We start from the raw sequence: 25,000 nt of genomic DNA on the forward strand, positions 1-25,000 counted from the left end.
AATCAGCTATGTTTTATTGTGCCAGTAAACTCATGGAAACTCGCGCGTCTTCTAAATTATTATATAAGAGCAATAGACCACAGGTTTCTATGGTTTATAGGCATGATAACCCACTTGGGATAATGGTAGAACACTCGAAAAATTCGTAAATCACGAGCCGCGAGCGAGTGATTTACGAATTCTTCTCGTGTTCTATCAACATCCCGCGTGGTTTATCAGCCTATAAACCATAGAAACTTGTGATCTATTGCTTAAATAAAACAGTTGGTTTCAAGTTACGTGTTGTTTAAGCAATGAAAACGGCTGCTTACCTTGCCCCCATCTGTAAAACCTCTCCGCCATTCGGACATGACGAGAGGTCACCATGTGACCATGTCCAGTCCACCGCATTTTGTGCGCTATCCGTTGCAATTTTTTAAAACTTCAAAGAAACAATAATCTAGCGTTGTTTCGGGAAAAAAAGCGAAGCGGTTTTGAAGTGGTTCCGGAGCTTCCGCCTTCCACGGTTCCACTCCTTTTAGTAACATCCGAAATGCTTCTCTGGTATGAAAACATTAGTAAAAGCCGCAACATGTAACATTCCGGAACATGACAAATTATGATAATTATTCGGAAAAAAATAGAGTCAGCTACTAGTCTGCAGTGTAGGAGTATTTTTGAGTAAACCAAGCCAACCTGAGCCGCCAAATCAGTTGTTTCTATTGTGGGGAAGGTGATCAAGGAGAGGAAAGAAACAGTGATTTCCAGCCCAATCGTTCATAAAAAGTAGGGTGAGACTGTTGGACAGTCGTACACAACTAATGCTATCGAGTGTAGGTCTGTGTCATCTTTGAAGTAGCCATTAAAGATGGCATATATTAGATAAGACGAGATAAAGTAAACTGCATCATAATTTCCTACATAACTTTTAAAAACAACATTAGTTAACCTAATTGTTTATTTTAAAGAAATAAAGGGTGGCAATTTCTTGTTCATCGTCCTTAAATGATAGCGGTAGTCGGGGAACATAACCTTCCCTCCCGTTAACTTTTATATGCACATGTATCAGGTTTAGTCTGCCCTTGGCCTTCATACGGGATAAAGGTAATCCATGTACTACGGAAAACCGTTTGCATCCCTTCCAGTTGACAAAAAATAAAAAGCATATGACAATGAATTCTGTGTCGTGTGCAAAATAACCCGATTTCATTCGCGACGCTGCAGCAAACTCTCTTTTCACGTCTCCTTTAAAGACGACACAGACCAACACTCGTTACCATGAGTTGTCTACCACTGTCCAATAGTCTCACCTTACGTTTTAAGAACGATTGGGCTGGAAATCATTGTTTCTTTCCTCTCCTTAATCACCCGCCCCACGATGGAAACCACTTACTTGGCGGCTCATGTTCGCTCGATTCACTCGAAAATACGCCTGCACTGCAGTCTAATTGCTGTCTTCATTATTTTGTTGCCAAATAATTATCATTATCATTCGATGTATTTTGTCCTTCCTTTTCATTGGCCCAGAGCCCACCACGTGACCTGTAAATAACTGCCTACAAATAAGTGTTTTGCTGCAAATAATATTTTGCTCATGCGCAATTGAAATCACGCTCTTGTGAGAAAATGGCAGATCGGTTCCGCGAGCTGTTAGAGAATGAGTCGACATCTTTAGTTGATCGAAAGAACAGTGAGTATACTAAGAAAGGAACTAAAGTTGCACTCAACGTATCTCGAGAGTATCTCAAGGAAAGAAAGGTAGACTAAGAGGCACTCGTGTCATCGACGCGAAGGACAAGTTGGCGAATGCATATGTACTGAAGAGATTTTATGCTGAAGCCAGAAAAAAAGAACCAAAGCTTCACTTGTCGGGATACGCTTTGAAAACTTTGAAATTCTTCAGCTTTGTTGATGCCTAGTGTTATTGAACGTTTCACTGTAAGTACGCATTGAAGTCTACAAATATAATTATGCTGAGAAGCAGCCAATTGATTGGTGCCATTACTCGACTATCCAAGGCAGCGCGCGCTTACGGCTTCCCGGAAACAAAAACAAAAAACAAACTCGGTGATCGAATGATAAAACAATTATTGAAGTCGGTTATCGAAAAATATCGTGATTTGTCAATGTCTCGCAGATCAATTATTTGCCTCAGCCTTCGGCTTCGGCAAATAATTGATCTGCTCGCCACCGACAAATCACGATATTTTGCTCAACCTCGCCCAATAATTGTTAATAATTTGTCATGTTCCGGCTTTTACTAACGCCCGTTTTATAAAAACTTCTCACAGCGTAAGGGTGTAAATCGGAGGACGTAGAGAAGTATTGCAGCTTATCACCGAAAGACAGAGGTGGCATGATCAAGGATGAAAAGATCTAAAGCCCGCCGCACACGATGAGGAAAGAGCTGAACAGACTGCCTCCAGAGGAGGTTTGCTCAGCCGTTTCCTCACGTGTGCGGGGGAAATTTTTATGAGAAATTCGCCTCGCGAGGCCGTAATGATAAAATCAAACATATTTGATATTTTAGGCCTCGCGAGGCAAATTCCTCACTGTGTGCGGCTACCCTGCGAATCGAGCTGAGCTCGGTCAATCAAGCATCCAATAAAATACATGGTATTCTCTCGTGGCATCAGTTGCCACTGACGCCATCTTGAACGACTGAATTCACGTAAGAATGCCATGTATTTTATTGGATGCTTGATCGCACCGAGCTCAGCTCGATTCTCACGATGGCCGCACAGTGTAGCCTGCGAGCAAACTCTCCGTTGGGATCTCGCGAGAGATTCTCGGGCGCAAGCGGTGAAGCGAGCCGTGAGAGGTTTGGGGCGGGGGTGAGAGAAGGAGAGCTTGGCAACGATCACTGAAGAAATTTCATTTCCACTTCCACTGAGAGAAGGAAAATACCATTGGCTGAAAAATGCCATACTGTCAATCAATAATTATTGATGACATTAAGCTTATACTGTACGTAAATTCTTCGTATGCCTAAGAAAAAAAATTCAAAGAGGGGCGAGATTGTCGCCTGCCAGTTTCGGAGTACAAAAGAATAACGATTGCTATAAATTACTGAAATACAAACAAACCTTCTTCCAGTCCACGTTTCGACTGTGTGGCTCTCATCAACTACGATACCACAAATGCTTTTGTGCAATAGACATGAATTATCTTTTAGTAAGTTCTTAAGGTCCTTCTCCATCATTCGCTCTGCTGAGGAAAACACAAGTTGAAATGTACTTTCTTTAATCTCCTCTGTCTTGAAGAGATACACATGTAATCGCCAGGGACTTTGCTTCGGCGATCTGATCTTGGATGATACTGGTTAGTGGGCAAATCGCCACCACACAAGCTTTCGCATTCTCCAGCAGTTCTTTCGCCACCACAAACGACTGGAAGATTAAACTCTTTCCGTATCCCTTTGGTAGCACGGCAAGAACGTCATGATTTAAAAGAAGATTTTTCACCGCAGTAACCTGCTGTTCTTTCAGTTGGAACTGAACGCCTGATGCGGACTGAAACTTACTTAAAACCTCCGAAATACAAGCATCCAACTGCTTGTCCGTCATGTTGACTTCGAATGGCTCGCGCGCTTTGAGCGGTTTGATTGAAAAGCCTGTCATCTTTCGGTGAAATTCAATCCAACCCTTGCCGCCCTGGGGTTTCCGGGATGGAAATGAAATTTCTTCAGTGATCGTTGCCAGCTCTCCTTCTCTCACCCCCGCCCCAAACATCTCGCGGCTCGCTTCACCGCTTGCGCCCGACAATCTCGCGCGAGATCCCAAACGGAGAGCTTGCTCGCAGGCTACACACAGTGAGGAATTTCCTCTTGAGGCCAAAAATATCAAACATGTTTGATTTTATTCTCATGGCCTCGCGAGGCGACTCTCTCACCTAAATTTTCTTCGGAAACGTGAAGGAACGGCCGAGCAAACCTCCTCGCAAGGCAGTCTGCTGAGCTCTTTCTTCACTGTGTGCGGCGGGCTTTAGCTCTTTCCGGGCGTTTTCCATTTACCAAGAAATTCCGGAAATTCCGGTTGGGATGTAAATGGCACACACGTTTTTGGTTCGTTCCACTGGAGAATTTCCAGAATAAACGGAACTTATGAAAAGGAAGTCCTGTTTTCCCGTTGGAAACTTTCCGATGGAAATGTGTGTTCCATTTACAAATTTTGAAAGGTCTTACCACTTCCAGGCTATTCACGGCCACATTTTTTAATTTTGGGGCGTAAAATCGCAATCACTGGGCGGCGAACGGACCTGAGTTAAATGGAACACGTTTTTCACCCGATGGAAATTTCCACTGAAATTTCTGGAAACTTGTTGTAAATGGAAAACTCCCTTCATCCCCGATCATGCCACCTCTGTGTTCCGGTGATAAGGTACAATATATTCTCTACGTCCTCCGATTTACACCCTGACTCTGTGAGAAGACAGTTGTTGGCCGTCTTTATAAAACGGGCATTAGTAAAAGCCGGAACGTGAAACATTCTGGAACATTCCGGAACATGACAAATTATGATAATCATTTGGAAAAAAAATAATTAAGACAGCGATTAACCTGATTGGTTCGTCATTTTTTGTCACTTGGAAATTGTTTCCACGCCATGTTCACGTGCTCGCGTGATCATCCCTGGTTATCGGTGTCTTAACAGAATGACCACGAAACATCAAAATATTTTGGTAGAGATATGATGGGGATAAGAGGGGAGGAATGGAGGCGATCCATAACGATCTATCCTTCCTTGCCAATGTCGCTTTACAATGAAGGACAATACTATGAGACAAGTAAAGATCGTCGAGGTAGAAATTTCTCCGTACTCCATTACTTTGTAATATCTTTCCGATTTCTCAACCCCTCACCCTACCCTAGCTGAAAAGCTCCTTGTTTGACGTCATCAACCCACTGTCTCCATGGATGCGGCTTGAATCTCCCTGTTGATTCCACAAGCATTTACAGGGCTCGCGAGAGCAGGGGCGTTGATTTTTCGTGAGAACGGGTTTATCTTGATGAATGTCACAAGTTGTTCTTACATTTTATATAAACTAAATGATTCAGCCATAGAGCCGAGTATCCACTGAATATACAGCAATTTGTGCTACGCTATTTTTAGCTAGTTGGATTTGATCTATGGTAGACTAATATTGCAGCAAGGTTGTACTGGTAAGTTGAAATTACAGATTTCCTTGTTATTATACATATGATTGCAATAACAGCTGAATGCATAAAAATGCGGGGCTTAACTGCAGAATACCTTGCCACCTCGAAGCTATAACCTAAACTGGTGGATACGCGGATACGCAGTGGAAACACCGAGCTTAGTGGATACGCGGATACGCAGATACGCACTGTTTTCCTGGTTCCCAGTATTTCTTCTTTGTGTAGCGCCTTACAAAATGAGTGAAGGTCATTGATGTATCTGTATTTCTCGTTCTTAAAGCACGATGATCGAGTCATTTTACAATTTGGTTAACTACACTTTTCTCGAAATAGCACTCGACGAGTCCTGATTAAGCCTAAGTGTATTCGTTTCAGTGATTTTAGCTTTCAATTTACGGTTCCGTTAACTTAACTTTTTACGAGATCGTGTGAAGAATATACGTCAAAATATTACAAATTATTGTGCATTATACCTCGTTCTTCAAACGTGGCGTCAACGACATTGCCTCGTTCTAGCTTTCATTTTACGGTTCGGTTAACTACACTTTTCTCGAAATAGCACTCGATTCCTTATTAAGCCTAAGCGCTCGTTTCGGTGATTAGGCCTACGCGCTCTCGTAAAATTTTAGCTTTCATTTTGCAGTTCGGTTAACTATACTTCTTACGAGATGGTGTGGAAAAGAACGCACTCGTCTACTGATTAAGCCTTAGCGCTCGCTTCAGTGATTAAGCCTATTCAGTAAGCACTATTGTAAAATTTTAACTTTCACTTTACGGTTCGGTTAACTACACTTTTCTTGAAATAGCACTCGATTCCTTATTAAGCGTAGCTTTCGATTCCTGATTAACCTAAGCGTTCGTTTGAGTGATTGGGCCTAAGCATAAAAATAGGGTGCGTTCGATTGGGAAATCCGGATTTAGATCTTAAAATCTGGATCTTCGGGTTTCCAATCGAACACAAATCCATGTCGGGTAAGGATTTCAATTAACAAAATCCGTCACGAAATCCGTTTTCGGATTTTGTGTTCGATTGGAAATCCGAAGATCCAGATTTTAAGATCTAAATCCAAATTTCCCAATCGAACGCATCCCAAGCTTCCATTTTGCTGTTCGGTTAACTACACTTTTCACGAGATGGTGTGAAAAAGAAAGCACTCGTTTACTGATTAAGCCTAAGCGCTCGCTTCAGTGATTAAGCCTATTCAGTAAGCACTATTGTAAAATTTTAACTTTCACTTTACGGTTCGGTTAACTACACTTTTCTTGAAATAGCACTCGATTCCTTATTAAGCCTAGCTTTCGATTCCTGATTAACCTAAGCGCTCGTTTGAGTGATTGGGCCTAAGCATAAGGCTTCCATTTTGCGGTTCGGTTAACTACACTTTTCACGAGATGGTGTGAAGAAGAAAGCACTCGTTTACTGATTAAACCTAAGCGCTCGTTTCAGTGTTTTGGCCTAAGCACTCTCGTAAACTTTTGGCTTTTATTTTGCAGACTGCGTATCCACGTATCCACTCAGAAATCTACTTACTCGCTCTAAAGAAAGAGAGGGACTTCCCAATCCGCGTATCCACTCAAGAAATATACTGAAAGAGAGGGACTACAGGGTAACAAAGTAACAGGGTAAACAAGGTAAGTGCAAGGTGGCAAGGTGACAGAGGGCCAAAATTCTCGGGACAATTTGTGCAGGCTTACATGATTCACTACCCACCAACGGAATGAAAGCGGCTTTGTAGCAGCGTATCCACAGGCAGCCCAAGCTCGGTATACGATTTATAGACTTTGCATGGGAAAACATACTTTGAGCTTATAAATTCTAAAATAAGCTGTAAATATAGAAATAAAGTTCGCTTACCTCTACATACGGTTGTCCTCGTCTTTTCTGTGCAGTCGGAGGGCAAATTTGTGTCCGTTTTAGACGGGTTTGTGGCTTTCGAACTTTTGCGATGTCGTTAGTTGTCATTTCCCCTCATAAAGAGAAGAAAGGGGAAACGCAACAATTGTACATGTGGCGGCTGAATTTTGCCCACGAAGATTTTGCATCTTAAGACCCTCTCATAGTGTAGCCCTTACAACTTCAACAAAATCGTGACCATGTTCGTGGATGCAAACATTACGCACATCAAGTTTAAGCTCCGTTTGTACATAGGGTGTGTGATGGTAGATCGTGATGAACCCCTTTTCATGATCAGCTAACTTTGAGTTGTAACTACCTTACCATAGAGGACTTTGTTGGGGTCAGTAATGAGTTTGGGATGCAAACTTTAAAGATATTGGGTTGATTCTTCAGAAGAAAATTTGTTTTAGAAATTCCACTGTCAACACTGTTCACCAAAAATAGTTCACATCACAGACACACTTCATTTTATCTTGAAAGACTCAGGTTGCAAATCACCAATTGATTACAGGGCTTCTAATACGTTGTAGAAACAAAATTAAATTTTGTGGAATTTTCAGAGATAAATTCGATCACCGAAAAAATGGCTGATATTTGCAGGAATTTTCGGACTGGACAAATTTTGCTGTAAAGCGATTGGTTTTGCGCTGATTTGAAAAACGTTTTTAATGAAAAAAAGACAGCAATTTTGCAATTTTTTTCTTTGGGAAAATGATGAGGTCAATGAGCATTTACAGTGCGACGCGCCTTACCGTGGCCACCTAACAAAGTTTTTTTTACAAATTGTCCGCCAATCAGGATGTGTGAATTTGATTGACAGTCACGCCTCCCTGCAAAGTTCGCACAATTGTAAGTTGAACACCGTTGCATGGGTTGTTGAGTTGACGTATTTATACGTAATTGTCGAATGTGAAAGTTTGTTGGGTGGCCACGGTAAGGCGTGTTGCACTGTAAGCCTATGCAATAACAACTGTTCCAGCAACAGAAACACTTACTATTTATTAATGTTGCTTAATTTACCGGCAACCACAAGGTTCTAATGTTAACAGAGATCATCTTTTGCCCTTTCAACAACGTGCTTGAGAAATGTGCTAATGGCAAAGCTTTTTACATGGTGGCCACTGCCCAGTTTTTCGAAAGAATTTAATCTATTTTAAGAATGCCTGGTAGTTTTGGGACGTTGTTTGACTCATTGCAGTCAGAAAATTTCGAGATAAATTTTTAAAGTTTACAGCAAGTAAACAGCCCCATGCAACAACCAAAATAAGTCTCGAACATGTTTTACCGATATGTATTAATTTTGGTAAGATTTCTAGAGAATTTCCTGGTACTTCGCACGTTTTGTGGTTTTTGCAGATTTACCTAAATTTCGTGGCTCTGTGACCAAATGAAATATCAGAATTCCTGCATTTTTGTTAGATTGGAAAGTCTTACACACCGTATTCAAAAATGGCGGACACGCGGAACGACCTAGGTTCTAATACATGAAAGCGAGGTTTGGTAGGCCGCATTTTAGTCTGGAAAATTTTACTAGCGGCTATCAGCAGATTTATGTTATATGATATTCTGGTCCTTAATGACTTATCAGAGCAAAATCCTCCTAAAATGGCGTCCTCAAGTAGTACAGTCAATGACTCAGTTATTCTTACCGAAGATGATATTCCCGGAACCTCGTTAGCTGGGCTAAATCCTTCTTCGCTGAAAGTTGTGATTGCGTGATGAGATGCTGTGGGGATTCCAAAAAAGGACTTAAACCAAACCTTTGCTTGTAAAACGGTAAGCACAAGGCTTTAATTTTAAATAGTAGTTTAACAGTTGATGTTTTTCAAGATTTATCAGTTGCGCTTTTTCTTTTAAATGCGTTTTGGGGAGCAGAGGAATATGGACGAAATTTACACCAAAAGAAAAACTAAGAGGACTATGAATGTTAAGAGCTGCACTCCTTCGTCATCACCCAGCGTGAAATACCCAAGCGATGGCCGGGGAACATCTCTAGAAAGGATGCCTTCATTCACTTGCATTTACTCATAGGTTTCCCTGTTAGAGGAGAAAATCCCTGACCTGGAGAAAAAAATCAGGAACTCGAGTGGTGATTGTTTTGGTTCCCTTGTTACTTTTTACACAGGATTTGTATGAATTTTTACGGCCTGGGGCCAGTGGAGAAAACATCTAATCTTTGTCCTCTACAAGAGACTACATTCAGGCTGGTCATAGTGAACATTCATTTGAAAACTATAGACAATTTTTTTCTTACATTGTGTCGCCGCAAACCAGGCTTCGCTGAAATACACTTGGCTCACTTATTTAAAGTGTCCCAGTCAACTGTAAGCAAAATTTTTATATTTTGGATCAATTTTATGCACTTGAAACTAGGACAGATAAATATCTGGCCGTCCAGAGAACTTATGGATGCGACACAACTCAAAGTACATGTGATGTATCAACAAATTGAAAAAATTCTGCTGCATAACTTAATTTAATTTATTAATTTTCAAGGTTAGTTTTCACTTTGTTGATAAATCTCATTAGTTTGAATTGAAAATCCATTGTTATTATCACTACCACAGAAATGCATGACTTTTCAGGAGTACCCAACGAGAAAAATTTATAAAGTGATTGAATATCGCCTCCAGTAATATTTCAACAGTCACTACTTTTTTTTTGGTTGATTATTAACTTCTGTGGCAAAATTATATCCGCTCCCCAAAGCCAGCTAGAGCTAGAATTTAAAATACAATTTCCAGCCAGGATCTTTACTTTAAGAGCTTTTCCCAGCCAGGATATTTACCAAAAAGGCATTTCCCCAGCCAGGAATGTCTCTTTCTCCCCTTTTTTGCCAGCCAAAAAAATAACCAACATTTAGCCAGCCAGGAAAATAAATTGAGCCATTTTATCCAGGTGATACAAAAAAAATAACTCAACGAAAGCTTGGTGGTGTTTGAGCCATTTTCTTTGCTTATGACTTCGGTGTACATTAACGCGGGATAAAAATAACATTTCTACTCTCTTACTGGTCTGTGGAAAATATAAATCGTCTTTACTTCAATCCAAATGAGAGCAAAGTTGTGAGATCGGAAAAAATAATTTTAGAGTTGGTTTACTTGATTTGAACGCAAACTTAAGACTGACACCAGGACCCACAAACAACCACGTTTCCAGGGTTCCAAACACTGGTAACGAGATTGGATTCATCAAGAGAATGTCTGGAGAGCACATTCGCCAAACGTTTAACGCGTACTTACTCTTCTTCTGCCCCACCTCTCCTCCAAAAGCTCATAAATCTGAACTTTATCTAAAATTACGCGTTCTGCTATCACTAGAAAGCAACGAAAATTTCGATGAACATTGTGCACAACTCACTATCCAGTACAGACAGAATCAAGTGACCGCAAGGCGCATTCCAGTATCCAAAACAATGAAATTATTTAAGCCGATACACAAATGAAATAAAACAAAAGCATTGTCTATCCAGCGCCAATCAGATACCTCGAAGACACACCCTCCCAGTAGCTGTAGAAACTCCACGCCAAGAACGCAAGTCTATTCATTATAATATATAAATAAAATTTGGTGTATAGGAAATCATATACCGAAAAAGCACGGAACGTCTATCCTTCATGATGAAGAACCATAAGTGATGCAGATGGAAACAAATGCCAGAAAGACACAGGCTATCGTTCATGATGAACTAAGAACAACTATGCGGTGCTTACGGACTCAAATGCCAAGAATGTCAAAGATGTCACAGTCTTTCCTTGAAGATGAAGAATTATGCGGTGCATAAGAAATGAAATCGTGGGAAATCACAGTTTACACTTGAGTGATGAAAACCAATATTCGGTGCAGATGAAATCAAATAGGGAAAAGGTACAGTCTTTACTCAATGATGAAAACCAATTACGCGGTGCAGAAAAAATCAAATGCCGGGAGGGCTATCATTGACGATAATGAACAGTTTTGCAATGTTGACCAAATGAAATGACAAGAGGGCACAGTCTATCCTCGACGGTGAATAACAGTTCTGCGATGCAGACGGAACCTAATTGCGAGAAGGCAGAGGCTTTCCTAGCGACCAGAAACAATTATGCGGTGCTGAAGATATCACATGTTAGGAAAGCACAGTCTACAGATAATGATGAAGAATAGTTATGCGGTGCAGCAGAAAGCAAATGCCGGGAAGTCATGTTCATGGTCTACGAATCCTTGACGATGAAAAATATTATGGTGTGCTGTAGATATCATTTCCCGGGAAAGCACACCCTATAGAAAAAAGAACTTTACGGTCAATCGCCGGGATACCTGTCACTTTCCTTTTCTGCATACCGACGCCTCTTCATATTCAGATGAGGATCCGTGTAGCCTTTGTTATGGCTTTTCATATCTAAAAATACAACCGTAGATTACTACATTATTATAACTGCATAATTATTACTCGTCAACTTGGATTTACTATCTATGCAGCCAAACTCTAGGCCGTAATCGCTCAAAAGTCACAATCGCTGCAAAGGCTTCAAAAGATAAAAGGGAACTGTTCACAGCAATCACCGCAAAAGCTTTGCTAAACCTCTAAAGACAAAAACTCCTTTTTTATGTCCAACCCCACACTTACATCTTACATAACCGAAGGGCAATCGCTGCGAAAGCTTTACAGGATAAAAGACAACTGTTCACAGCAAAAGCCATAACTGGCAATCACCGCAAAAGCTTTGCTAAACCTGTAAAGACAATTTCAGCAAAAGTCCTTTTTTAAGTCCAACTCCACCACGTAAAATCTTACATAACCGGGAAGCAATCGCTGCGAAAGCTTTACAGGATAAAAGACAACTGTTCACAGCAAAAGCCATAACTGGCAATCACCGCAAAAGCCTTGCTAAACCTGTAAAGACAATTTCAGCAAAAGTCCTTTTTTAAGTCCAACTCCACACATCTTACATAACCGGGAAGCAATTGCTGCAAAAGCTTTACAGGATAAAAGACAACTGTTCACAGCAAAAGCCATAACTGGCAATCACCGCAAAAGCTTTGCTAAACCTGTAAAGACAATTTCAGCAAAAGTCCTTTTTTACGTCCAACTCCACCACTTAAATCTTACATAACCGGGAAGCAATTGCTGCGAAAGCTTTACAGGATAAAAGACAACTGTTCACAGCAAAAGCCATAACTGGAAATCACTGCAAAAGCTTTGCTAAACCTGTAAAGACAATTTCAGCAAAAGTCCTTTTTTACGTCCAACTCCACCACTTAAATCTTACATAACCGGGAAGCAATTGCTGCGAAAGCTTTACAGGATAAAAGACAACTGTTCACAGCAAAAGCCATAACTGGCAATCACCGCAAAAGCCTTGCTAAACCTGTAAAGTCAATTTCAGCAAAAGTGTTTTTTCCACTCCAACCTTGAGACCCCGGTAATGTATTTGAGTAGGGCGTTTCACAAACAGTTGTAAAATTAAGAAAACTGTCATTACCAAATAGATAATACTGTTAATGTCCAAAAATACAAAAAACCCTCTAACTTCTGCAGGGTAAAGGTAACCGTGTTGGATGGAGCTCTTCAAACAGGAAACGAGCAAGGATTCCGTACTGCAAAATAAGAAGTCTATGATAACAGATTAATTTCTCAGTATTAATGAGCTGTGTTTGAAATGTAACTGTCTAGTAACGCTTTTCAGTTTTAAGGCATAAATTTAATATCTTTTAATGAAAATTGGAGTCACTGGCTCTGCTCGCACTACACAAAATTTTGTTTGTTTTGCAACAAAAAAACTGTTAACAGAAAGGGCCATTTCTGATGTGAACGATTTTCTTGACCAAACCTCAAGGGTTCCTTCGAGAATATTTAAAGGCCTAAAAATGCTTTGTCTGGAGACAAAATCCTTTGTCGATGGTCGAGGTTTTAACTTGATAGTGTTATCCATCTGTCTTTGCTACCTTTACATTTACAAGCTCTCGACAATTTCATTTCGTTCGTGCTTAGGTGCAATTGACATATTTGTCTGCCGAATAAAATTTAATATTTTTTGCGATAAAATGTAAAAAATGTGTAATAAAACACGAACATAATAGTCATGGACGTCATACCCTGCGGGCAGAGTCTCTTTCGATCTTCCCAGATACGTCGGGAAGAGGAAAGTAGATGGTTCTATGTTAGACAGAGTAAATGGGATTTGATGCCGCTTTTTTTCGCAGTGAGAGGTCATGACAGGCATATTTATTTTCTGTGGTTTTGTTCCTGGTTGGCAGGATTTGCCTTCTGATGTAAGAGCATTTTTAGTTTGAGCATTGCTTTTTTACGTGTCCTTACCGATATTTATTTTCATTGATCAACAAAATGTTCTTGAAAATTAACTTAAGGCCGTGACAGTAATTTTTTTATTATAAATGAAATAAAATTAGCAACTGCTTGTTTGAGCTGGGTCACCTATTGAAATACATCGTTGTCTTGCTGGTTACGAACACTATCACTTGGACAGGGTGAAACCCCGGGGGAAGGGGGGCACTCCTGGGACAACTTTGACCACAAAAAGCCGAAACAAGAGTCGGGGAATACAGTCAAGACACATTGTCTTATGTTTAACTAGTGAAAATGCAAGCTGTTTTTTCCAGAAAAAAAAATGTTACCTTTATAACCGGAAATTCACGCATACTACCTCATGAAATGATAATTTGGTCCTGCTGAACAGCGAGCCCAAACGCGTTGCGCATAGTGACAGTTACCTGTCAAAATCTGTCAATCAAAGAGCCATGCAAACAAGCTAACGATCCGGCTCTCCACTTATTTCAAAATACAATTCCTTTTTTTGTTACATTTCCCAGTTCCTCAACCAGGAACCGATGGGATAAGCTGGTGTGTTCTCACGCTTTAAAAATATGGCAATAAATTGTGTTTGCCCGTCGGCAACATGATCAGCAACATCTCATCGCCTCCTCCTTTTCTGAACAGACCTAAGGTGCATTCCCTGACAGTAACTTCGTCTCTTCTGCATAAATATAGCGAGAATGAATTCAAGAGAAATCGTTCAACACGGTTCGTCCCCGACCAGTTTTGAAACCTGCAACGGCTATCTTGAGGGGAGAAGCGGACTATATTCCAGGTTCAATTTCACAGTGAAAGCAAATTTCACGCTAGAATGAATTTTCAGCTAGTAAATATTACACACTAGTGAAAACACAGCCTTTAATAGTCTATTTTTTCCAGTCTTGACCTGGGCCACATTTTGTCAGTAGTACCTTTTAACATTTTCTCTTGCGGAACAAATTTTGTTATATAACGTATAAAAACTATCCGGCTGCCGGCCGTTCCTTTCCGTTGCCATTTGTGCGTATTGATTACTGTACTCGCACCGACATCTAACTCTGTCCATCCAGCAACAACATAGTAGTATTATCGAAGACTAAGACATTCGTTTGGCCTTATGAACTCGTTTGCTCCCTTTGGGTATAAAAGGAACTTCTCGCAAATTCTTGACTGCTGGGAAATACTGGAAATAGAACATGAATTTTGCCTCTTCAGGACCAGAAAATCTGCTTTTGCAATAGTAACGCAAAAAGTACTTTTATGGTTCTTTCAGTTATGGCTCGTTCCAATTTGTCCGAGTTAGACTTCTTTTCGCAAACTAAGAATAGCATACAAATATTCTGTAGATATAACATACAAATGTCAAATAACAAACATCCCTGCAACACTTGATCCTCGTTTAATAACAAGTTTTCAAGGTTGTTGTGCCAGAGATTGACGATTAGCATGTGAACAGGCTCCCTGTAAAAGAAAAGGCAAGCGAGAGAAAACAAGGGTTCAAAAGGCTTTGATACTTAGGCAGTTCTAATCCCGAAGTGTGCCTAGATGTATCTGTTAAACCAATACACCAAACAGACAAAAACATCTGAGGTCAATCGAAAGACACGCCTTATGTCAGAATGGTTGTCCAGAATGATGCCAGCAAAACACTTCAAAAGAAAAATCGCTCTGATTAGGCAAATGTTCTTTATTTGTTTTTATTATTTTCCATTCTAACTGATCGTCTATAGCAGATAAGTAACAAGACTAACCACATCTATTTGGGGTGGTTTTAGCTGCAAGAACGGTTCGCTTCGATTTTCTTAGAGAAGCCGATATTTCTGGAAATCAAGACACGAACGCCAGGGCTATATTTTCGCGAATATGGAACTACACATATTACTCCGTTTACCATTCTATTTGCTGCTGGCATTTTGTCGGAACGAAATGACTGAAAGGGAAAGACCTTATGTGCTACAGTCAAACAAAAGTGTTTCCGAACAGTCATGGTTTAATGAAGGTGCATGCCATTGTCGAGATCAACATGATCAACATGATCAACATGATAAAATCAAAAGGCGTTCTTACCGGCTGGACATACTTTTATGATGATCTCTTAACCAGGCTACTGGAACAGTGACCCTGCCCGCTGCTGACTGAAGGATGCACTAAAGATGGTTCACAAAATACAAAAGACAGTTGAGACGGTCCATAAAGAAACTTATCAAAACCTGCAAAAAGACATTCAGATAAAAGCAAGGACATAGATGAAAAGATTACTTACCTAGAAATCAGCAGAGTTTGGATGTAGCAAAAATTGTCCAAAACCCGTAAAAATTTAGTTGCATCACCCAAACTAGAGGCACAAAACAACGACCGCGACGATAACCGCCACTTCTGAGATGGAATATCCGCGCGCAATAAATAAAATGAGTTGTCTGTCTAAATCCCAACATTGACACCATAACAAAAGACAGGGATGTTTAAAAAAGAAATTGCATTGTTTGCTGACAGCGTTTTAATGACTGACGCATTCAGTTAACATTTTGTACACGCCTTTTTCACTTTCAAATTTCTATCAATTTAGTGACAATTTTATACACGCCCTCGACTTTGCACTAGCCTGCGGTGCACCTTAGTTATCACTCACAGCCAGCGCTATGTTCTTTGAACTTTCCTGACTAGGTGTCATTTTACTTCTCCAGCCAAAATTAACCAGAGCACAATTTCAAAAGCCGCAGGAAGCCAGAAGGGAAGTGAATTTTTTTTTCTAGCCAGCTTCGGTATTCAAAGGGTCGACCACAGCAAGAAAAACGCTTCGGCACAATTCCCAGCTAAAGTTTCTCATCAATTATTTAGTGACCAGCCAGCAAATTCTTAACCTGAGGAGCGGATATTTTGAGGAGCGGATCCGTTGGGTACTCCTGACTTTTACCATTATCAAGTTATTTCAATTTTCCAATGTTGTTGCTGTACACTATGTTCCTTTCATTGTGAGACTTACTTAACTCCCAGATATTAATATCTATTTCAACACAAACAAGCTTAATCAAATACCGTGTACATGTTCCCTGGTTCATTTTTCCAAACAAAAAATATTGTTAGTTGTCTGACATTGACATCATCTGATAAAACTTTAAATTCATACAAAGCCCTCGTCATTTTCAAAATAAGGAAATCCTTTGTAAAAGGTAATAACATAATCATTTTTTGAAACATTCTCGAAGCAAAACAATCGCCACTCGAGTTCCCTGAATTTTTTTCTCCAGGTCATGGATTTTCTCCTTCAACCTGGAAACCTGTGAGTGAATGCGAGTGAATGAAGGCATCCTTTCTTGAGATTTTCCCCAGCCATCGCTTGAGTATTTCATGCTGGGTGGAGATGAAGGATTGCAGCTCATAACATTCATAATCCTCTTTTTTTCTTTCGGAGTAAATTTCGTCCAGATCAAGATCTATCACCATTTGATAGCGTCCACTTTTCACGTATTCCTCCTCTCTGCAAAGCGCATTTTAAAAAAAGCAGGGTAACCGATTAATCTTGAAAAACATCAACTGTTAAACTACTATTTAAAATCAATGCCTTGTGCTTACCATTTTACAAGCAAAGGTTTTGTTTTTTAAAACAAAACTTTTGACTTAAAAGTCCTTTAAGGGAATCCCCACGACATCGCACCGCGCAACCAAAATCGCAACTCTTCATTCGTCAGCGAAGATACATTTAGCCCAGCTAAGGAGGCTCCGGGATAGTCATCTTCGGTACGTAAGAATAACTGAGTCATTGACTGCACTACTTGAGGACGCCATTTTAGGAGGATTTAGCTCTGATAAGACCGGAATTAGACATGTATAACATAAATCTGCTGACAGCCGATACTTAAATTTTTCAGACTGAAATACGGCCTACCAAACCTCGCTCTCATGTATTAGAACCTAGGTCGTTTTGCATGTCCGGCATTTTTGAATACGGTGTATTCTTGTGTGTAATCAAGAAGTACGAAGCCTTTCTGTATTTTTGTTGGTTCTCGGTGATACAGTAACAGTAAAGTGATGTTTCTCTTGACGTTACCCACTGTTATTAATATGCCAACCAAAACCCAATTGGCTGTTGAAACAATGGCTTCTTTTTTTCCGTGGTTGGTAAATTTGAATATCATGTAAGAAATGTGACATCAATGTTTGTAAACAAGAAATATCGCTATTTTTAAAGAATTTCTTAGTCAACTTTTAAATTAGATGTGCAATTTACACAATACGCCACTTTCATTGTATTACTCCCAAGAGAAAATAGAAACAATGCTCATGCAAAATTTGGAGGGATAAACAAAGAGTATTATGTTATTTTCGAAAAGGCCTGTCAAGCAAGACATCTTAAAGTTGAATGCATTCTTGTTTTCTGCTGTTATGTTGTTAAACTCCGCACTTAGTCTATTTATTTTCGGTTTCATTTTCTTGAAAGGAGGAAACTTCTTAACTCAAGATGGAATATCCAGATCTTTTGAAGTAAATTAACGAGTTACTGCAGGTATGTGCCAGAGCATGTACCATTTTGTCAGGCCTTCTATCATAGGGTGTGCTGGTGAGCAACCGCACAATTTGGTGTAACGCACAATTCAGAAAATGTAGCAAAATTCCTCAGAAAACTGAAAGATTTGATCGACATTTTAATTACTACTGACACTTCTATTGAGTACCAAGACGTTTAGAAATGTTTAGGCTATATTTAGGCTATTTCAGGCTATTTACCTTAAAAAAACAATCGACAATTTCCTCACTTACCATGAAAAACTCGTCTAGTGGTTAATATACATGTAGAAACAAGGGGCTGGACAATCTGCAAGCCAGGGAGTCATGAGAGGCATGCGTGTCTCGCATTTATGACAGTCGGCAGTGTAGAAAAGCGGGGCAGGGACAGGGGACTCGGGGGTCCGGGGGACACGGGGACTCGGGGTTGTGGGGACTCTTGGACGTGGGAACTCGGGACCTCGAAGATGTGGGGACTCAGGGACGTGGCGACACATTATTACCATTTGTTCAACTTTTATCATATTTTGCAAAATCCCCGTCTTTTAACTGTAACTGTTTTGTAGCCTGCTTTTAAATTCCTCGTTTGTATACAATGTGAAATTAAGGTGCAGTAAATATACATAGTATAGTTTATTACTCGTCTTCATAAAAAGCTAAGATGACTTTCATTATACTCCTATCAAGGTACACAGTGGAGTAATTTAGGCAAAACGAGGGGACAATTTTTTTTTTTTTTTTTTTTTTTTGGCATTAAGTCCTTATTTATTTGACATAGGCAACATGAATGGAACATTGGTATGACCATTTCTCAGATCATTTTACAATTCCTCAATTATATCGATGCTTGAATTTCAACAATTGGACAACCCCAAGCAAAGATTGAAATTACTAACTTCCGTTTTCTGCATCCTCACCTTTTCATTACGCTTGTTTTTGTCATTAGGGAACGTCTACCCTAAAAAATTCCGTCAACTTTTTGCTTGAATTAAACTGCTTAAGGTGGCTCATTTAGTTTCAACAGTTGAAAGAAACGTTCTTATTAGATGGATTAACACTTCAATACTTATCACTTAACAGCAATGTTATGGTACCATATCAAACACCAATTATTGCTGAAAAAGATTACGTCATTTTTTAGTTACCGTGGCAACAGGAAAGCCGTGCAAAAACACCCCATATTTTGGCTTTATCTCCTCATATTTAAAAACGAAGTCGGTGATCCCCATTTTTGATATCTGAAATGTAATCAGCATGTGGGAATTGAATATTCTGCAAAGTTTAAGTGCAGTGGATTTAGAGCCACCTTAAATAATTGAAAATTTAAGGTAGCTCTGAATCTGCTCCACAGAACTATTTTGAATTTTTGCAGAGAGTTACATCTTGGCCTGCTGATTACCTCTGTGCAATAAAAAAAATGGGGTCAGCGAGTTCGTTTTTGAGATATGAGCAACTAAAGACAAAATACAGGGTGTTTTTGTGAGACTTTGCCGTTGCCATGGTAACTTGTTACATCACAAAGATGACTGCATCTTGTTGAGCAATAATCCATGTTTTGCATGGTACCATAACATTGCTGTTACGTGATAAAGTGTCAATCCTTCTAATAACAAGGGGAGGAGTGGGTGACAAATCTCTAAGAGGGTCTGCATGGGAGGCTAGCCTTTGTATGGAGAAAGCAGAGTTAACGGTCAAACAGAATGTAATGATATGGCTGATCTGCTCTGACTCTCAAGCTGGGTACTTTGAAGTACCAGTCAATAATTTTCTTGTCTTGAGTTAGACTTGCTTATGACCGAGTGTGGGGTTTTTTCAGGATTGTCTTGATTTAAAAGAAATGGAGTGAGCAGAAGGCAGTAGCGCCACTAATTGAGGCTTAATTCGGTAATCTACTGAATCTAAGTAGCTGAGAATTTAATAGGTGAGTTCATCAATCAGTCTAGTAGACTTAATTGGTCTTCTCATACAACCTCTTCCGCACGTTTCTTTAATCTCGTTCTTGCGTCAAATAATGTGTTCCACTAGTGACTTCCATTCTAAACCCTTGCAGACTGACTTATTCATTCAATTTCTTATGTTGAATTTCAGTGACGTACAATTATCTGAGACATTCGTGTCATTCGTCACGTTAATTTTTTATCTTGCAAGATTGGCAAACCATTTCTTATGTAAAATCCAAAAGTTCATTCTTGTGTGAATGTAATAAACAGATAAATACTTAATGAGGTACACGCCCTTTCTTTAATTTTATTGAGCTACATGTAACTATGTGTTTTGTTCTTGATAGCTTTCAGTGGTACAGTATTTTTGAAAGCAATTTCCTACTGAAAATTTGAATTCGAATTTTGCAACTTTGCATAATTAATTTTTAGCATGACATCTTAAAGGTGGATGCTATAATTCTCATTTTCAAGTAAGACTAATGTGAGGAACAGCAAACCGCGGAACCTGTGGAACCTCGAGAAATGACTGCTTTGCTTTTTTTCTTGAAACCCCACGTTAAAAACGATGAGATTTACATTAATATTTGTTAAATATTGCCTTACCTGTCAATTACGGCGCTCCAGGTGCCATTTCTTACTATGCCTTAAACATGAATGATAGAAGGAACGTATATCGTTTCTTGGGCTTCGTGTTTTTCCCTCTGTGGAAAAGTTGATATTTTGAAAAATTCACTTTATTTGATTCTTGTCGGTGCCTACATGCTCACGATTCAAGTCAATTTATGTGCAAGGCCTAGGCCAAGATCAGGGAAACCATCCCACCACCAACGCGCCACGCACCAAATTCTCCTTGTAACCACAAGCGATCGACCAAACCAGTGGTAGTTATAGCTGGCAATCAGTTGTCCTGAAGTCAAGCAGACGCTGTAAAACCAAAGAAAATAACATAATTGGCAAATGAGGCGATGATCGTCCGAAGCCAATCTCACCAGTAAATTCGAAAAAAACCTGAAACAGACTCAAGTAATGACACGAAAGAGATTAGGAAAACTGGAAACATACAAGACTACCCTTGCCCACTGCCTTAAGAACTGCGGAAAGGTACTAAAACAGGCGCTAAAATGAAAGCTATAAAACCAAGATGACAACTGACAGGCAGCAAATAGCATCGCGTGACCTGCATGTTGGGGGAAAACAAATTAAAAATCCTCAAGCCAAGCGGGATCGTCTTTTGAGGTTGTAAAATTAGTTGGTAAGCTAATTTGATTCAGATGGTGTAAATTAACAGCTAGAATTGGCACCTGGAACGCGATAATCGGCGGGGACAATAGATATTTAAAAAATATTAAGGGAATAGAAAAAAGAAAGAAGAAAGAAGAAAAGTATAAATATAAATTATAGAGAAAGAGATAACTTGTACTTTGTACTGCTAATTGAAGGCAAAAAAGTAAACCTGAAATATAGGCTGGAAAGAATGTGAGCCAGGACAAAACACTTCTACCTTTATTTTACACGCCTTGTTGCAATCTCATGGGACACTTGGCGAGCGACCTTAAGTGTTGTGTGCCTTTGGTTTTTCGCAGAAGTCTGGCTTCAAGTTTTGATATACTAATAATTCAGGGCTTGAAATTAACGAAAAAACCCAGTCGCCATTTCGCAAAGTTTAGTCGCAAAATCGTCACGCTGCATTAACCGCGTTGTCAGCGGTTTAGCAAAACAAAATATGAGCCCACAATACGTACATGTATGTATAAAGAAATCCCTGAAAATGGCGAATGATATCGAAGGAATGGAGTTGTGAGCGTAACATCGCAGCTAAATTACCTTATCTTCAGATTGAAAGGAAATTCACAGAGAGAAACAAAGTAATTTTGTCATTTCTTTATTTTAGCAAAAATAGCAGCAAAGTGGCAACTGCTAACCCTTTTGTTTCGAAAGAGCAAAGGTGAAAACAAGTCCCAAATTTGTGACTTCTTCAGGTATTTTAGCTGCAAAGGAGAAAAAGTCAGTCGTAAATTCAACTGTATTGGTCGCAATTTCACTGAAGCTCTGTATACTTTTAAAATGGCGTTTCGATCTCCATCGCATACCTGTTTTTGCATTTTCCTAGCTATATGACAATATTTCGTAAAAGCTAATGTAAAAGTTAATGAAAACAAGGGAAAATGCTCAGCCGCAGTGAATTAATTACAATTGACTTCACACCACTGAAACTGACAAGTATGCCATGTGGCTGTTGCTTATTATTATTCATAATTACCGTGAATGTAGATAATGGCCGGGAGCCGGGAAAATTACCCGGCTATGAGGCTCGTCATTTTTCCGGCTGTGAAAGGCAGTAGCCGCCTCAGAAAGGACTTACTCTCTCCCCCAAATGTTTGTAGAAGAATATCAGTAATTTTTTTACCAGCTCACCCCTTAGTTTCTCCTTCTCGCGTTGGAGATAGGAACGTAAACACTCCATAATTATTTTTAGTTCAAACAAATTGTATTGTTCCATTTGCAGGCTCTTTCTTTTGTGTTAGCGGTACTATTTACAACTTATGTATGCAAAATATTATATAGTAAATGCTATATCATGTATTCCTGGGTTAACAGACTAGACCTGTAGTGGCCAAAATTCACTTGATAATAAATGTGGGGAAAGAGGGAAAAGAAAAGTGTTTCTGAGGTCAATGGAACAGAAAAGTTTTTACTCTTTCTAGTCACGCACTCGCGCTATCGATCTAAATAGATCGATTTTCTGAAAATGTCGTAAATCGTTGCGTTACTTCCGATTTACGTCAAATTTAGAACAATGAAAGTTTATACAAGTAGCCAATCACTGGCCAACTTTTATCGAAATCGGTTGCTATGACATCATTTTACGATCTTGCAAAAATTGCCTTCCATGGCCGTCCAACCCGAGGGCAACTCGAAGGGCAAAAAAACAACGAATTTTAGTCTAAACGACAAAAAAATTACACAGAAAGCTTCGTTATAGTCAAGCGAAGACGTTTGGATTGTTTTTGTGGCAAACTGTAAGGGATACTCATGTGAAATAAAGGTGAGCGTCTCAAAAGTTTTGTAATGAAATTTGTCTCCACGTGGCGTTATGAAACCATGGGCCAGAAACGTCTTTCCCACCTTCCAAATTACTTCCAAAACCTACTTTTTGCGTAGAATAAGCTTTTATAATGATGTTCTTGTCTTCTGATGGAATATTTTTCAATTTGGGGACTTTTTATGAAAAAATATTTATGACCGACTGGAAGCGTCTATTGCGTGGCCCAAGGTTGCCCAAATCTGCCCATAATTGGATTACGCTTTCATCGCCTTCGCTAAAAAAATTCGTAAAATATTTGCCGATGGATCAATTTCTCTGAAACTTGGAATGGTGATTGCTAATGAATTTAGGAAAAACTTTCCTTTGGACGGAAAACTGCTGTGTTTTGCAAAAGAATTCGACGAAGACAAAGTGAAAAATTTTCGGTTGTATTTTATGTGCTCTAGAATGTTTACATTTGACAAGCGCTAGTATGCAAATTTTTACAAAAGGTATTAAATTGCAAAAAAATATCTGCTGGCAGATTGTTAAATGAACTTAATTTTAAGCGTTTATTTGGACTAAAACGATGCAATACGAAGCGAGAAATATTATTTTGAGTCCGAAGAATGAAAAAAAAAAATTCGCGGGAAAAGGAAAATTAAAGGGCACTCTGACAACAAAGGGTTAAAGGGGCCGAAAGTAACGCATAAGTTCTAGACAACCAACTAAGATTGTCGAAAGACGCTTCATGACTTCCATGACAGAATGGCTTAGAATCGCTTACTTTATCACTGAGTCATCTGCTTATTGACCATATTCCATATTTGTTTTTAAGTTGAACTTATAAACATCCATTCAGAAATGATGACTCTCAGTTTACCAAAGCTTTATTGTGGGAAATCTGTGTTTACTGCAAAGAATCAAGCCTTTCTGATACAAATTGGCTAAGATATCATTTTTTAGCATATTTGATCAAAATTCGGTTGAATTTAGGACTTCATCACTCGGCTAATTTGCATATTTAAAAAACTTGAATATCTCTGGAACAGAAAGAGATATCTGAAAATAGTAAACGCATTCTTCTCATACAGACTACATGCTTATGTCTTAAAATGGCCTAGATAAGAAAGATGTGAAATTCGTAACATTAGCACTTTAAAACAATAGTAATTACTAGAAATCGCTATCGCTAAGTGCCAACAAGACAGTCAATATAAATACATAGTTTGCAGATTTGTATCAGAGTTCCAAAATACCCAACAGTAGTTGTAATTTTCTTATTCCAAAGTACTGCAAGTCAACTTATGAAGTTAACAATAGTACAATAACAATAGAAATTGCAGGTGACCCGAAAACACCGGACACGTGGACTGGGTCCACGGACTGCCTCACGGACCGGTCCACGGACTACCCTTACGGACCCCCTGTACGGACCACCCTAAAACAACATAGAAATGAAAATAAATAAAAACTAAAGATTTGACTTACCAGTTGTCTGGATAGACCACTCGTGTCACTCGTGTCGGCGAAATCTCAACCGTAACGCTCCGCAAATTCAGCAGACTAAGGCTCAGGCTCGGGTACAAAGTCTATTAATCGCATATTACCCCTTCCTTCGTTGTGGACCGGAATCCTTCGAAAAACGTTGGTAATAAGTAAGCTCTATTTGTATTTTCTTTCTTTCCCTCCGCCATTTTGTTCGGATCATTCTCCCGCGGGTTTGTGAACTCACCCCAGGATTCAGGATTTCTCTGTCCTGATCAAAATGACGGAAGAACTTAGTTTCGAAGCCTCCGGTCAACAGTGAAGGAAAAGGCAACACCTGAGCTTTAGTCTGATTTGTGAAGCGTAACGGCTAGATTTCACCGGCAAGAGTAGAGTAGTCGAGACAACCGGTATAAACAAATTTTCAGCTGTTATTTATTTTTAATTCCATGTTTTTTGGGGTGGTCCGTAGAGGGGGTCCGTAGAGATAGTCCGTGGTCCGGTCTGTAAGGCAGTCCATGGACCCGGTCCGTAGGGGGGTCCATGGACCGGGTGTCAGTGTTTTCGGGTCACCCAGAAATTGCACACTTTGTATCTCGAATGACAATGTAAATGTCACCGTGTTTTGCAATAATATGGAAAGTACTTCTGTAATTTTCCGGCGACGGTAATTTTAAATAGGAATAGACACTAATTAAGTTGAATAAAATCA

The 25,000-nt window shown here is 39.5% G+C and overlaps 1 protein-coding gene across 4 annotated transcripts in view; it reads left to right on the plus strand.

Moving 5' to 3' along the window:
• Positions 1-4,924: 4,924 nt before the first annotated feature.
• LOC138035593 (protein NLRC3-like) overlaps positions 4,925-25,000 on the plus strand; it is a 47,659-nt gene continuing 27,583 nt past the window's right edge. The window contains exons 1-4 of one of the 4 annotated variants that reach the window (XM_068882235.1): positions 4,925-5,140; positions 6,632-6,769; positions 17,768-17,833; positions 19,649-19,753. The gene's annotated coding sequence lies outside the window, so the exon portion shown is untranslated. Of the gene's footprint in view, positions 5,141-6,631; positions 6,770-17,767; positions 17,834-19,648; positions 19,754-21,537; positions 21,641-22,425; positions 22,822-25,000 lie in introns of those variants that run through there. The other 3 variants (XM_068882236.1, XM_068882237.1, XM_068882234.1) reach the window with 3 other exon arrangements.

This window comes from Montipora capricornis, unplaced genomic scaffold, assembly GCF_036669925.1.
Source record: "Montipora capricornis isolate CH-2021 unplaced genomic scaffold, ASM3666992v2 scaffold_429, whole genome shotgun sequence".
NCBI classification, from domain to species: domain Eukaryota; kingdom Metazoa; phylum Cnidaria; class Anthozoa; order Scleractinia; family Acroporidae; genus Montipora; species Montipora capricornis.